Source organism: Eriocheir sinensis, chromosome 17, assembly GCF_024679095.1.
Source record: "Eriocheir sinensis breed Jianghai 21 chromosome 17, ASM2467909v1, whole genome shotgun sequence".
Taxonomy (NCBI): Eukaryota; Metazoa; Arthropoda; class Malacostraca; order Decapoda; family Varunidae; genus Eriocheir; species Eriocheir sinensis.
In genome coordinates, this window is record NC_066525.1 from 5909689 (window position 1) to 5925085 (window position 15397).

Sequence of the window (15397 nt, forward strand, 5' to 3'; positions counted from 1 at the left end):
TGTCATTACTGCCTCCTCCTCCTCCTCCTCTTCCTCTTCCTCCTCCTCTCCTCAGTTCTCTACCTCCTCCTCCTCCTCCTCGTGTTTTTCTGTTTTCTTTCTCTTCATTCTCCTCCTCCTCCTCCTCCTTTTTTTCATTGTTTCCTTCCTCTTCATTCTCCTTTTCCTTCCCTATTCTCTACATTCTCCTCCTCCTCTTCATCTTTTTCATTGTTTCCTTCCTCTTCATTCTCCTTCTCCTTCCCTTTTCTCTACATTCTCCTCCTCCTCCTCATCTTTTTCTTTGTTTTCATCTTCCTCCTGCTCCTTCTCCTCCTTTTCCATTATCTACATCCTCCTCCTCATCATCTTTTTCGTTGTTTTCATCTTCCTCCTCCTCTTCCTTCCCCATTCTCTACATTCTCCTCCTCCTCCTCCTTCTCCATACGATACAGTCTCCTCCTCATCATCTTCGTCTTTGTTTTCTTCTTCCTCCTCCTGCTCCTCCTCCTCGCATCACTCTCCCTATTCTCTCTCCCTCCCTCCGCCGCTAAGAAACCTCGCTGTAGGCTATCGCAAGACAAAAAACGAGGGAAAGAAAGGGAGCGGGAGAAAAAAGAATCGCAAATTGCACATATGGCCGTGTCACTGTGTCAATAAAAATCCGGATGAATGACAGGCCGCGTCGGGAGGGTTGGCTGCATTGTCTCGGCTAAACACCCACGACAGACGACTATTATTCCCTTTGAAACTGACCCAATATTGACTCTGAGCAAATGACAAAACACTTGGCTGCTTTATCCCCAGACGACGCCAATCCTCCGAGAAACCTCACTGTTTACCGACGTGCCTTTGTAGTCAACGGCGACCCTCCCGGATAATCGCATACGCCGCTTCGCTAGCCTCGCCCAGACCTCCTTCGCCCGCAGAAACTCTTAGGACTTCGCCTACCAGGAATCGCCGAAGACATAGCACCGTAGAAGACTGAACTCCGCCGTGTCTTTCGTCTCGCGGCCATGTCAGTATCAGAGTTGCGCCAAAGAGGTCCCAAGCGCTCTTACCAAAGGATGGCCCGTAGGTGTCCCTGTGTTGACTTGAGACCCGCTGCAGAAGGAGGAGGAGGAGGAGGAGGCAGAGGAAGGGGGGTAAGTCTTCCTCCTCGGGCACTTCTCTCGTCTCCTGTTGCTGCTGCTGTTGTTGCTGTCTATTCTGGCGCTGATGCTGCCACAAAGTTGATCCGCTCGATCAGCACTGCAAGTATAGATCATTTAAACATTTATTATGACCGCTATGGAGTTTTCACGCTGCTGAAGCTTAAAATGAAAAAAAGGAGATACTTATTTTCTCGATGTTTTTCAGTATATAATTTGCGTATAGTTGATATTTAATTGGATGTAAAACAACGATAGAAAAACTAACGAAAAACAACAACAAAAATATCCGTAGGTACTCATTTTTCGCAATAAACAAGGATGATTAACATGACTAAGTAATCTACAGACGAGGTAATGGGATGACCAGCACTCACCATGGGGGCGGGATAACACAGGGGAGTAGGGAGAGAGGGTGGCTGGGAGGGGTACATACATGGGGAGGGAGGAAGGGAGGGATGGAGAAGTGACTGACAAGGGTGGGGAGGGAGGGAGTATATGTGTAGGTGTGATAGATAGATAGATAGATAGTGATAGAAAGATTGGTAGAGAAAATAGAATAAAAGGTAGAAAGAATGAAATAAAGGGAAGGAAGTGTCCGTGTCAGAGATAGATAAGAGATAGACGGAGAGAAATTGCAAGAAGGAAAAGAAAGAAAAGTAAAAGAAAACAAACGAAGCAAACTCCCAACAACAACAACATCTAAAACAAACAAACAAGAGTACGAGCAATGAGGAAGAGGAAGGGAGAAGACACAAGAGGGCAAGAGGAACGAACGACATTCAAGAGTATAGTGTAGTGGCGTGCGTGCGTGCGTGCGTGTGGACTCCTTCTATTCCTCGCACGTTCTTTTTTTCATCACACACACACACACACACACACACACACACACACACATGGCCTCCTCTTCCCCCCCCCCCCCCCTCTCTCTCTCTCTCTCTCTCTCAATACCAAGATTCTCTCAGCGCACGTTCCCGAGTCTAAGTGAGTTTCCTCCTCCTCCTCCTCCTTGTATTCCCTTTCTTCTTGTTCTTCTTTATCGCCCTCCTCCGCTCTATACTCTTTTTCCTTTCCTATTTATTTTCTCCGTCTTCGTCTGAGCTTCCTCCTCTTCCTCCTCCTCCTCCTCCTCTTGTTTTTCTCTTTTTCGCCTTCCAACTGTGTGTGTGTGTGTGCATGTGTGTGTGTGTGTGTGTAACTATAACAGATGCCAGTGACAACATCTCCAACTATTTCTTTCCGTCCTGTTTTCTCTCTCTCTTTCCTCCTCTCCCTCCTCTTCCTCCTCCTACTCTTCCTCTTTCTCCTCGCGGCGTCATTGGTTTCGGAGGGAAGATCGGAAGAACAAGAGGGATCCAGTCCTATACTTCCGATGCTCTTCTTGCCGCTATCCTTTATCCATTTTCCGCCTCATGTCCCTTATTATCGGAGCAGCCATCGACGCCGCCCGCCTGATCTATAGCCTTGGCAGTCCTCCGTCCTTCCCTTTCCCTCCCCTCCCTTTCCCTCCGCTTTTCCTTAGGTTCACAATCACACTAATTTCTTTTTCTTTCTTTCTTTCTCTCTCCCTTTCGCTTATATCTTTACTTACCTGCATCTTTTTACAATCTATTTCTTATTTTATTTTTGCGCTTACTCTGACATGCTTCTTTTTTTCCTCCTTCGTTTCATAGTCGCCCTTATTTTCTCTCTTTCTCTCTCTTCCCCTCTTTCTTTCATATATTTACTTGTCTCTTCTTTGTTTCGCCTTTTCCTCATCTTTATCGTTTCTTTCTCTGTCCTATACGTCCTTCGCTTTTCCTTCGTTTCACATTCGCCCTAATTCTTCCCTTTCTCTCTCTTTGTCCCTTTTTCTTTACTTATATCTTTACTTCCTTCCCTTCGTCTTTGTTTCGCCTTTTTCTCCATCTTTATCCTTTTCCTCCCTGTCATAATTCCTCTATCTTCCTTTCTTTCTCACGTTCTCTTTCTTTCTCTGTCATACTATCTTCCTCTCTTGCTTATCTCTTTACTTAGTCTTTATCTTTATCATATTTCTTTCTTTCTTTTTTTCTCCTTTTCTTCTTTGCCTCACATTTTCCTCCTTCAATCTTTTCCTCCCTGCTTTAACATTCTCCTCTTTCCCTAATCACTCTCTCCCTCTCTCTCCTTCTTTTCCTCTTTCTCTCACTCCTTTTGAACATCCTCCTTTTTTTTTCCTAATTCCTCCTTTTCTTCCTCTTTTTCTCTCACATCTTTACTCTTCCTCATCTCTGGTTCTTCTTTTCTCATGCTATCCCTTCTCTCGCTCCTTTTAAATTTCCTTCTCTTTTGCTAATTCCTGTCTCTTTTCCTAATTCCCTTTTCTCACATCTTTACTCTTCCGCATCTCTGGTTCTTCTTTTCCTTATTCTATCCCTCCTCTCGCTCCTTTTAAATTTATTCCTCTTTTGCTAATTCCTTTTTCTTTTCCTAATTCCTTTCTCTCCTTTGCTTCACTCTCCTTCCCTTCACATTTATCGTAATTCCTCTTTCTATCTTTCTCTCATGTATCGTTACTTGCTCTCCTCATCTTTACTTCTCTTTTAACTCATTCCATCTTTGCACTCCGTCCTTTGCCTCACTCTCTTTTCCTTCGCTTCACACTCATCTCAATTTCTCCTTCTCTCATTCTTTCCCTTTATCGCTTTCCTTGTCCTCTTCTTTCCCTCATGTCCCTTTTTTCTTTTACTCATTCTATCTTTCCTCTCCTTCCTTTTAAACAACATCTTCCTCTGTTTCTTCGCTTTACATTTATCCTAATTCCTCTCTTTCTCTCTTTATATTTTTTTATTTACAGAAAAGGAGACAGTTCACTCTAATACTCTTACTCTAATACTCTAATACTCTTTAATACTCTAATACTCTTTAATACTCTAATACTCTAATACTCTTTAATACTCTAACACTCTCTCATCTTTACTCTCCTTCCTCATCTTTGCCTCACACACCCTCATTCTATCCCTCTTCTTACTTCTTTGCCTCACTCTTCTCACCCTTTCTCACCCTTCAGGATCAGCCCTCGCCTCACCTCACTCCTTCACCCTCAGCTCACCCTCGCCCTTCTCTCGCGCGCCCAGTAACCTTCTCTCCTCGCCCTCACACTTCACTCCAAGCTCTTACCACCTCGCCGTCGCCCCTTCACTTTGTGCCTGCCTCGCTGATCTCTCTCTCTCTCTCTCTCTCTCTCTCTCTCTCTCTCTCTCTCTAGTCAATTATTTTTCTCTTTGTTCCTCTTCTTCATCCTAATATTCCTTTTCCTTCCTCTTTATTCCCCTTTTCCTCCCTTCATTCTCTCTCTCTCTCTCTCTCTCTCTCTGTCATTCATTCCCTACGTACATTTGTTATTGCGTCGGTTCTATTTTCATTTTCTTTATTTTTTTGGCAGAAACATAAATCTCAGTATGTTTTTTTTCTTCCTTTTCTCCCTCGTCTTAGAGCTCCCCCTCGTCTTCCCCGTCTTTTCCTCCTCTCTCTCTCACTCACTCTCTTTCCTTCTCTCTCTCTCCATCGTACCCCATAAATAATAGATTGGTTGGTGTCCGGCGGGGAGGCAGGCTCTTTGTGCCTCAACAATGTCTATAAATCTAATTCACAAGTTTCAATATGAGAGAGGTTGGAAAATGCAGCCCGACTTCCCTGGAGAGAGCGGCTCAATACTGGCAAGGCGGCGGCGGACAAGGACGCAACACACACGACCCGCCGCTCCGCCCGACTCCCGCCCGTGTGCCGCCGCTCCGCTAGGCTTAGAGGGCGGCGTGGGCGTGGCAGGGCTGAGGGCGTGGGGTTTAGGTCTTCCGTGGTCCCGCGCGGAGGAGGAAAGCACAATAGTTTGATGGCTCACCTGTCAGAGGGCGAAGAAAAGATGGATTGGCCCTTGAGCAAGTCCATTAGGGAAAACGAAATTGCATTGTGTGAGGTGACCGGCCTAGTTTGGGTTTCCGCGGCGCGACGGGAAGGAGTTGTGACGTGTGTGTGTGTGTGTGTGTGTGTGTGTGTGTGTGTGTGTGTGTGTGTGTGTGTGTGTGTAAGTCGGCAGTTCAGAGCCACCAAAACATACGTACACTAAAAAATACCGACCCACGTACACATTAGAACACCTAATCCACGTACACACAGCAGAAACAAACACGTGTACGCATAAGATACATACACCTGCACACACATAGAAGCCAAACACACACATGAACCTCACCAGCGATTACTCTATATTTTTTTTAACATTTCAGGAAGGTGATCATCGTATTTAAAGACCCTGACGCCTGTAGCCAACTCATGTGTGTGTGTGTGTGTGTGTGTGTGTGTGTGTGTGTGTGTGTGTGTGTGTGTGTGTGTGTGCCAATCATCGTGTCATTCTTTGAGCCACACTCCCATACGCAGCAGCCCTTTCATTTTTTTCATCTCCCATTCCCTTGCTCCCTTCTCGCCTCCTCCTCCTCCCCCTCTTATTTCCCCCTTCTTTTCTCCGGCCTTGTCATTTATGCCGCACTTGTTCCCCTCGTCGCCGCCTCCGCCACCCTTTCCCTCTTCCAACCTTGGCATATCATTTGTAATTTACTCTTTTATTTCCGACCGCGCGAGGCATACAGTGACGCTGACAACAAGGCCTGCGGGAAGAACGAAGCTACACTCTTATGAAACTGGTGAAACTATACAGCTATCTACCTTGAAGCTGTTGCCACTATGCTGAAACTATTTAAACTTAGCTGAAACTACATCGAGTACAATGAAGCTGTCTCCAGTGCGTTGAAACTGTCTCCACTACGGCCTGCATGAAGAACGAAGCTACACTCTTATGAAACTGGGGAAACTATACAGCTATCTACGTTGAAGCTGTTGCCACGATGCTGACTGTTTTTAAACTTAGCTGAAACTACATCCAGGTCAATGAAGCTGTCTCCGGTGCGTTGAAACTGTCGATATTACACTGAAACAAGACCCAAAAGAAGAACTAGGTGAAACAGGTGAAGCTTTCTTATCGGCACCCGCGGCTGTTTCGTTTTGGGAAGATTTGGTACGAGCCTGTTTCTCTATATCTCTGTTTTTCCACTTTTTCTTCTTCTCCCTCTTCGTATTACCTTCATCAATCTCTTCCTCCTTATTTAACAACTCTTCCACGCCCACACTCCCTCAACCATCCTTTTATTATCCTCCTCTCCTTCTCCTACTCCTCCTTGCATCCCTCTTCTTCATTCAACAACTCCACTCCTCCTTCTCCCATCCTTTTATAATCCTCCTTGCCATCGTCCTCCTCCTCCTCCTCTATTCCTCATTTAACATCTACTCCTCTCCTCCCACTACCATCCTTTCATTATCTACCTCGCCTCCTCTTTCTCCTCCTCCTCCTCCTCTATTCCTCATTTAACAACTACTCCTCTACTCCCACGACCATCCTTTCATTATCTACCTCGCCTCCTCTTTCTCCTCCTCCTCCTCTATTCCTCATTTAACAACTACTCCTCTACTCCCACGACCATCCTTTCATTATCTACCTCGCCTCCTCTTTCTCCTCCTCCTCGCATCCCTTCTTCTCCCTCCCCTTGTTAGTCGCGGCGTGAGATTCTTGTCCGAAAGATTCCCGCACGGGGCGAAGGGAGGCTAGAAAAAGGGCTGGTAATTAGGCAACAATCCCTAGGACGCGCCTTTCTTTTCACGGCTCCCTTGTGATGTGAATGTGGCGGTAATGAAGCGCCGTGACTAGCCTCGCCCCCTCGGTTTGTGTCGCCGCCCCCCGCGTGTTTGTTTGCGCCACGGTGTTTGGTGTTTGTGCGTTGGTGCGTGCCAAACACCGCGCCCCGCCAGCTGTTTTGTCTTCGCCCTCCTCCTCCTCTAGCTCTCTCTCTCGCTCTCAGTCTCTCTCACTCCCACTCTTCTTGCTCCTGCCTCCTCCTCCTCCTCCTCCTCCTCCGAGCACTGTCCAATGACGTTAATTAAGCCCTGTTTGCTTCTTTTGCCTTCGAATTCTTTTTCTTTTAGTGTGTGTGTGAAAGGGGTAGGGGGAGGGGAAGGGGGTAGAGGAAGGGGAAAGGGGGGAAGGGGAGTTGTCTTTGCTACTGCGCCGTCGGTTTCCTCCTCCTCCTCCTCCTCCTCCTCTTCTTCTTAGTCCTTTCCCTGTTCCCTCCTCCTCCGCCTTCTTTCTCTCCGGGTGTTTTTAATTTTCCTCTTACTTACTCTTTTAATTTCTTTCATGCCATTCTTTTATCCCAGTGGCTTATGTGTCCCTTCTTCATAGACCACCATGGCTTTTTTCTTCTTCTTCTTCCTCCTCTTTTCTCTTCTCCCCTCTTTTCATTTTTTTATTTCTACCTTTTCTTCCTTTTATACGCCTGCTGTCTATCTGTTTGTCTGTCTCTTTTATCACCTTCATTTTCCTTTTATTGCAATGCTCATCTTTCTTTTTTTTTACCTTTTCTTAATTCCTCTAATATACTTTCACTGTCTGTATCGGTTATCATTCACACACCTTTCCAGTCCGTCTGTCTGTCTCTCTGTCTCTTTTATCACCTTCGTTTTCCTTTCTTGCAATGCTCATCTTTCTTTTTTTTTTTTACCTTTTCTTAATTCCTCTAATACACTTTGTCTGTCTGTATCATCTATCACTCACACACCTTTTTATCACCTTCCTTAAGAACATAAGAACGTAAGGAGTCTGCAAGAGGCCGGTTACCTTCCTTTCCTTGCAACGTTCCTCTCAGCCTTCAGCCATATACACACACCACGTCCTCCCTACAACCTATATGATAATTATCCTCTACAGGTGTCTTCATCACCATCAAATCAACCACTACTATACGCTGCTTCCCCCTCCCTCACCATTCCCTCACCATTCCTCCATCATAAGTAGATATTCAGGTGATAGACACAGCAGTAGAGAGGGAAAGGAGGGTGAGGAGGGAGGGAGAGAGAGAGAGAGAGAGAGAGAGAGAGAGAGAGAGAGAGAGAGAGAGAGAGAGAGAGAGAGAGAGAGAGAGAGAATGTTCTTGTAAAATCAATGGAACTTTCTCAAACGGGGAAGGGATGACTACGATGAAAAGGTTGGAACACACACACACACACACACACACACACACACACACACACACACACACACACACACACACACACACAGTCCCATTTTCATTGGTTACATTATTATAGTTTATTTTTTGATGCAGTCATATTTTTATTTTCTTCTTCTTCTTCTTCTTTTTCTTTTCTTTTTTCTTCTTCTTCTTCTTCCTCTTCTTCTTCCGCTTTATCTATTTTCTTGTCTTTTTTCTTTACTGTCTTTTCTTCTTCCTTGTTTTCGTTTCCCTCCTCCTCCTCTTCCTCCTCCTCCTTGTACTCGTTCTCTCCTTCCCTTCATTATTCCCTTTTCTTTCTTCCTCCTCCTTAATTACCTCCCTTTCTTCCTGTCTTCGTTTCCCCTCTCCCTCTCTGCCTAGATCTCCGGGTTCTCCTCTCCCTTCTTTTCTCCTTGTCATTTCTTCTTCTTCTCCTCCTCCTCCTCCCTTCATTATTCCCTTTCTTTCTTCCTCCTCCTTAATTACCTCCCTTTCTTCTTGTCTTCGTTTCCCCTCTCCTTCTCTCCCTCGATCTCCGGGTTCTCCGCTCCCTCTTCTTCTTCTTCTCCTTCTCCTCCTCTTTTCATCCTCGCCTGGCTCCCTGCTTCCACCAAACATCCTCGCCATTGTACCTTTCCCCTCGTTTAACATTCTTCCCTTCTCCCCATTCGCGCTCCTCTTCATTCACACTCTACATTTTGCTTTACCACCATCACCACAATACCCTCTTCCTCCCTCTCCCTTCCTTAACCCTTCTCAGAACTCCTTGACTCTCCTTATCTTTGGCCTTTTCCATATTTTCTTACAGTATAGGAGGAAGTTCAGTTCAAGGGTAATACGAAAACAGTAAAAAAAAGGCATTGGTGTATTTTTTGATCAGTCTCTCTTTCTTATCTTTGGCCTTTTCCTTATTTTCAACAGTATGGGAGGTAGTTCAGTTCAAGGGCGCATCGAAAGCAGTAAAAAAGGCTCTAGTGTATTTTTTTTTGAGCCGTCTCTCTTTCATTAACAGCATGAGAATAAGTGTGATTGAACCAAGGCTTTCTCTTTAGTATTAGGAGTAGAGAACGTGTGTGTAATCTGTGCCTTGATCTCGTAAACAATCACCAACACGCATCTCTCTCGTTCTTATGTAGACAAGTTTGTTTACATTGTGTCCCGGGCATCCCCCTAATCATCCCTGTTCAATGTTCTTCTACTGATACGAATCACCGCACACTCATCTCCAATCCTTCTCCCCCATCCAATCTCTCTCTCTCTCTCTCTCTCTCTCTCTCTCTCTCTCTCTCTCTCTCTCTCTCGTCCTATCTCCCTCTCTGTACCCTTCTTTTCCCCTCTCCTCTCCTCTTTCCCCTCGCCCCAGCTCCCCTCGGACAAGACAATGCCGAAGAGCTTTGTAGATACCATCAATAATACCCAGAAACCGTCCGTGTGCGCGCGCGTGTGTGTGTGTGTGTGTGTGTGTGTGTGTGTGTGTGTGTGTGTGTGTGTGTCATCAACAATATTCGATTCCTTACTTCGGGCCCACAGATCTCTCTCTCTCTCTCTCTCTCTCTCTCTCTCTCTCTCTCTCTCTCTCTCTCTCTCTCTCTCTCTCTCTCTCTCTCTCTCTCTCTCTCTCTCTCTCTTCATCTCCTCCCTTCCCTTCTCCTCTTCTTTTTTCCCCTCTCTCTTCCTTCCTTTGAGTCTCCCATAAATATTGACAATCATTATATTCAAGACAAAACAATCGCCGCCCTCAAAGGCTCTTCACTGATGCCGCTGACGGACTCTCTGATTTGCCGTGTCGGAATCCCTGTCGACGATAAACACACGATCGGCGACCCTTTGTATGATGCTCCTTCCCGTCCCCGTCCGTCAGTCCGTCTATCCGCCCGTCGTCTTCTGTCTAGTTATCAATAGCACATACATACGTCTTTTTACCTTCACCTAATCTTTCCTTTGTTTATACTGACTGAATTTAGCTTTTTGGGGTCTTTTAGTATACTTTTTTCAATTATTTTTAAGAGATACGATGGTTTGGAAGCGTGAATTGAGCTATGGGGTTAACATTGATGAAGTTTCGTGGATTTCTGTTGCCTATTATATTATTTTAGTTTGTTTTTTAGTGATTTTTGGCTTTGAGGGAATTATTTGAGTGACTGATCTTCTTTTAGTTTATTTTTAAGTAATTTTTGGCTTCGAGTGAATTATTTGAGTGCCAATGTTTACACTGACGTCGGGGTTTTCGTTCTCTATTGGATTTTCTTTGTTTGTTTATAATTTGTAACTTTGAGAGACATACTTATTTGAGTGTTTTTACTGACGGAATTTTACAGTTTTGGTTGTCTTTTGTATTTTCTCAGTTTATTTATTAATTTGTGGTGTTGATATTGGTGTTGGTGTTGGTATTGGTGTTGGTATTGGTATTGGTGTTGGTATTGGTGTTGGTATTGGTGTTGGTATTGGTATTGGTGTTGGTGTTGGTATTGGAGTTGGTATTGGTGTTGGTATTGGTGTTGGTATTGGTGTTGGTGTTGGTATTGGTGTTGGTATTGGTGTTGGTGTTGGTATTTGAGTTGGTATTGGTGTTGGTATTGGTGTTGGTATTGGTATTGGTATTGGTATTGGTGTTGGTATTGGTGTTGGTATTGGTGTTGGTATTGGAGTTGGTATTGGAGTTGGTATTGGTATTGGTGTTGGTATTGGTGTTGGTATTGGTATTGGTGTTGGTATTGGTGTTGGTATTGGTGTTGGTATTGGAGTTGGTATTGGAGTTGGTATTGGTATTGGTGTTGGTATTGGTGTTGGAACTGGTGTTGGTATTGGTGTGAGTCATTTGAGGTGACTGACTGTTTATATTGATGGAATTTTATGGTTATGGGTCGTCTGTTATCTTCTTTTTGTTTATTTATAGAGGTCTGTGGCTCCGACTGAGTTATCTGAGTGACAGTGTTGATTCAAACGCTTCCCTTTCTTCCTCTCATGCAACGTTGCCAGATTGTCGTACTCTGCCTCTTATGTTTGCCGATTTCCGACCCCAAAACTGCTTTCATCCCACTAATAACTGCCTTCATATATGGTTATCGTTTAAATGGTTAATCATTAGTGCTTCTTGGCAACAGTTATGGGCTAGAAACCGGTAAATACGCGGCTCTGAGTACGATAATCTGGCAACAGTGCTCTCATGCTGTCGGGGGTTCTTTGTGTACGGTCCAATCAGTTGTTATGTCGGGGGCGAAAGGTTTTAAGGCATGTCCGGGACTAGCATAGCGGCGTCCATCACAACCACTTCCTCTTTGATCACTCGGTTCAAAAAAATTCGTATGATAATAAAAATGGCAGGCATCATTATTCCGACGCTTTGATCTCGCTGTAGACAAAAGGGAGATGAGTCGTGGGAAGCCCAACACACGCTCCACCGCCACCACGGCCATAGATATAGTGACACCATAAAGAACGGAGCTTATTAGTGTGGAGTGAAGGGGTAACTCGTATCTCTAACCTCCTTTCTACAATATCCTCCTTTCTCTGCCTCTCTACTCTCCTCCCTCTCCTCTTCCTCCTCCTCCTCCTCCTCCTCCTCCCACTTCTCTCCCTCTATAGTCAATAATGAAGCGAACCTAATTATTATCGTACACAAAGGAGACTCAATGAAACAAACCCCTTATTAGATTATTAGTGGTATCTGATCCCATGTTTTATCGCTCCTCCATATTATTTGGCTTTGGGGGGCTTCGTACGCGGCGGCTCTCTTCGTCGTTGTTATTATTGTCGTGTTATTTTGATGGACTGTCGCGTATCATTTATTATTAGTGGTACAGTTAGTCATTCTCGGACGTCGATGAGGCCTGTTACTGTTGTTGTTGTTGTTGTTGTTGTTGTTGTTGGTGGTGGTGGTGGTGGTGGTGCTGCTGCTGATGATGATGACTTTATGGCTATTGTTGTTGTTATCGATGTTGATGTTGGTATTGGTGTTGGTAAAGGTGTTGGTATTGGTGTTGGTGTTGGTACTGGTGTTAGTATTGGTGTTGGTATTGGTATTGGTGTTAGTGTTGGTATTGGTGTTGGTGTTGGTACTGGTGTTGGTATTGGTATTGGTGTCAGTGTTGGTATTGGTGTTGGTGTTGGTATTGGTGTTGGTATTGGTGTTTGTATTGATGTTGGTTGAAGTAGGTAATGAATGTAGTGATGGTGATGTTTGGGTGGTGGTGATGGTGCAAAAATGGTGTGGTAATACTGTTGGTGCTGGTGGTGATGGTTATGATTAAGACAAGATAGCGGTACTAATCGTGTATAATCTGTCTTCATGATAATATCTGGCATGATTATCGAGTGTTTTCATGTCTTCAGGGAATGATTATAATGACTAAGTGATACCTATTGGAGGAGATGAATGTGGCAGGACAGGGCAGGGAAGGGCAGGGCAGGGCAAGGCAGGGCAGGGCAAGGGAGGGCAACAATTACAGGATTCGGCTGCAACGGGTACATGGTGAACTTAGTGATAACGATGACAGCAACAACACGACTCGGCACACGCAAGAATGGCAAAGGATGATGACAGGAGGAAAAATGATGATACTTACAATAGAGGGAACGAGGGATGAATAAATAATGGAGAGGATTAAAAAATGACGAAATCAGAGAACTTCTAAGATGCATAATTGGCAATGAAGCGAAAAAAATCAAATGATGAATATGATGAAAGATCACACAATAAAAAATAGATAAAAAGGAAGGAAACATATGGAAGTGATGAAAATGACAAAAAAACAAAACAAAAAAAATGAACTTACAGAATCATAGAAAGGAAAACGGGATATGATGAAAATGAAGAAATAAAATAGATTCCAACCTACAGAAGTAATAGGATGAAAAGGAACAAAGGATGAAAAAGATGAAATAGCAAGGACTCCAACATACATAATAACTAATGGAAAAGAAAATGGGAAAATAAAGAAAACAGGAGCGGAAACCAACCTCATAGCAACAACAACAACAACAACAACAACAACAACAACAGCAACAGATTCCAACATACATGATAAATAAAGGAAGGAAAAAGGAGGAATGAAACTGACGAGATAACGAAGATTGAAACACGAGACAAGCAATAATAATAATAATAAAAAAAAAACATACACACAGGAACCCAAGAATACAGGCACAGAAGCTAACCCCACACATCAACAACAGCAACAAGAACAAATCCCAAAATACATCATAAAAAAAGAAAAAAAAAAAGAATCCAACATACAAAATTTACCAACGACAATAAAAAAACAGCAAAACCAAGGACAACAAGTACAGTAACCAACCACACATACCAACAGCACCTTCAGAAACACTTGGCCTCGAGACTCACACAACGGCGCCTCTCTACCTGTCTCTACCTGTCCGGGGGGGCGGGGGGGAAGGGGGCGGCAGGTGAGAGGTGCGCCCCCCCCCCCTCCCCCCCGTGTGACAACCTCAAACAAGCATCCCACCCGCAGCGCCGAAGAGAGACAAACAAACACATAAGAACATTGGAAGGACTTACGGCTTTGTGTGTGTGTGTGTGTGCGTTGGGTCTCTCTTTAGGTTAGGTTAGGTTAGGTTAGGTTAGTTTAGGTTAGGTAAGTCTCTCTCTCTCTCTCTCTCTCTCTCTCTCTCTCTCTCTCTCTCTCTCTCTCTCTCTCTCGGGTCGCTGCTTCTGCCCTGGCCCTGTTTATTTTTCATTGTGGTTACTGTTGTTGTTATTATTGTTGCTGAGGTTGTTATTGTTGTCTTTGAGGCCCGTCCAAAAACTGAGTGGGTGGGGGAGGGGATGGGGAGGAGGAGGAGGAGGAGGGGGTAGGGGGGGAGAGGGGGAGGGGCCATCGCTGGAGTCTTATATTGTCGTCCTCCAAACAAATAGCGACCGTCGAGATGAAGACACGAGCCAGGGTTTATGTGTCGGCTCCAAGTGATTGTTTTTGCAGCCTACCGAGCTCTCTCTCTCTCTCTCTCTCTCTCTCTCTCTCTCTCTCTCTTACGTGCTGGGAGGTCTTTCTTTCCTTTTTTTCTCGCTGTCTCGTTGATATATAGTAAATGGAGAGAGAGAGAGAGAGAGAGAGAGAGAGAGAGAGAAGTATACTTAATGCTACCTAAACCACTTACTCCTTAAAAAAACAAACCTAGAGAACATAAACGAAGAGAAGGAATGAGGAAGAGAAAGAGGAAGAGGAAGAGGAAGAAGAATAAATGTAGGAGGAGGAAGAAGAAGAGAATGATGATGATGATGATGATGATGATGATGATGATAATGAGGAGGAGGAGGAGTAGGAGGAAGAGGAGGTAGAAAAGAAATCCGAAAAAAACGTTTAAGAAGTAAATGAATAAAAAAAGAAATAACGAAGAGAAAAAAAGATAAAATATTAGAAGTGCGTAAGGAAAAAAAAATATAATCCCAGCAAACAAAAACAATCGTCCCAAATTAATGAACACACACACACACACACACACACACCTGAATTGTATGTGTTCTGGAATTAATGCGGGTGTGTTTTCGAGGAGGAGGAGGAGGAGGAGGAGGAGGAGGAGGAAGAGGAGGAGGAGGTACTGTGCTCACGGGTCATAATGATTCACACACACATTTTAATTCTAAAGAAAATTCGACTTTCCATAGCGCAGAAACGAGCCTCAAGTGCGAGTTTTTTTTTATAATAATTTCGGGAATGTGCAAATGAGAGAAATCCCCTCCTCCTCCTCCCTCCAATCCCTCCTCCTCCTCCTCCTTCCTCTCCTCCTCCCTTCACCTGTACCCTCCTACCTCCGTGCTGAGTCCTCAAATATGCCTCCTTTCAGCATTAAATATAAAGAAATAATGGACATCTGTTGTTTTGTCAATGGCGTAGCGTGGATGGGAGAAGAAGGAGGAGGAAGAGGAAGAGGGGGGGGGGGTGGGGGAAGAGGAGGAGGAGGAGGAGGAGGAGGAGGAGGAGTGTGTGTCGTAATTTTATCGCCCACAAAAATCCCCCCGCACCACAGAGCTCGAAGCACCGGATAATGAAGTCGACGGTCGAGCCTCGTCTAAAGGGGATCGAAACCCCAGACAAAAGGGATCGGGTCGGCGTTGATCAGGTTCCCGAGGGAGGAGGAAGGGAGAGGAGGAGGAGGAGGAGGAGGAGGAGCCATATTCACCTGTATTATGTGGTGGTGTAGTGGTTGTGGTGGTGATGGTGGTGGTGGTGGTGTTTTGTTTTGTAG

General features: G+C 44.7%; 1 protein-coding gene across 3 annotated transcripts in view; it reads right to left on the bottom strand.

Moving 5' to 3' along the window:
- Window positions 1-147: 147 nt before the first annotated feature.
- The window catches only part of LOC126999862 (glutamate receptor ionotropic, delta-2-like), a 370968-nt gene continuing 355718 nt past the window's right edge, over window positions 148-15397 (bottom strand). For all 3 annotated transcript variants that reach the window (XR_007753644.1, XR_007753643.1, XR_007753642.1), the window contains one exon: window positions 148-1230. The gene's annotated coding sequence lies outside the window, so the exon portion shown is untranslated. The remainder of the gene's footprint in view (window positions 1231-15397) is intronic.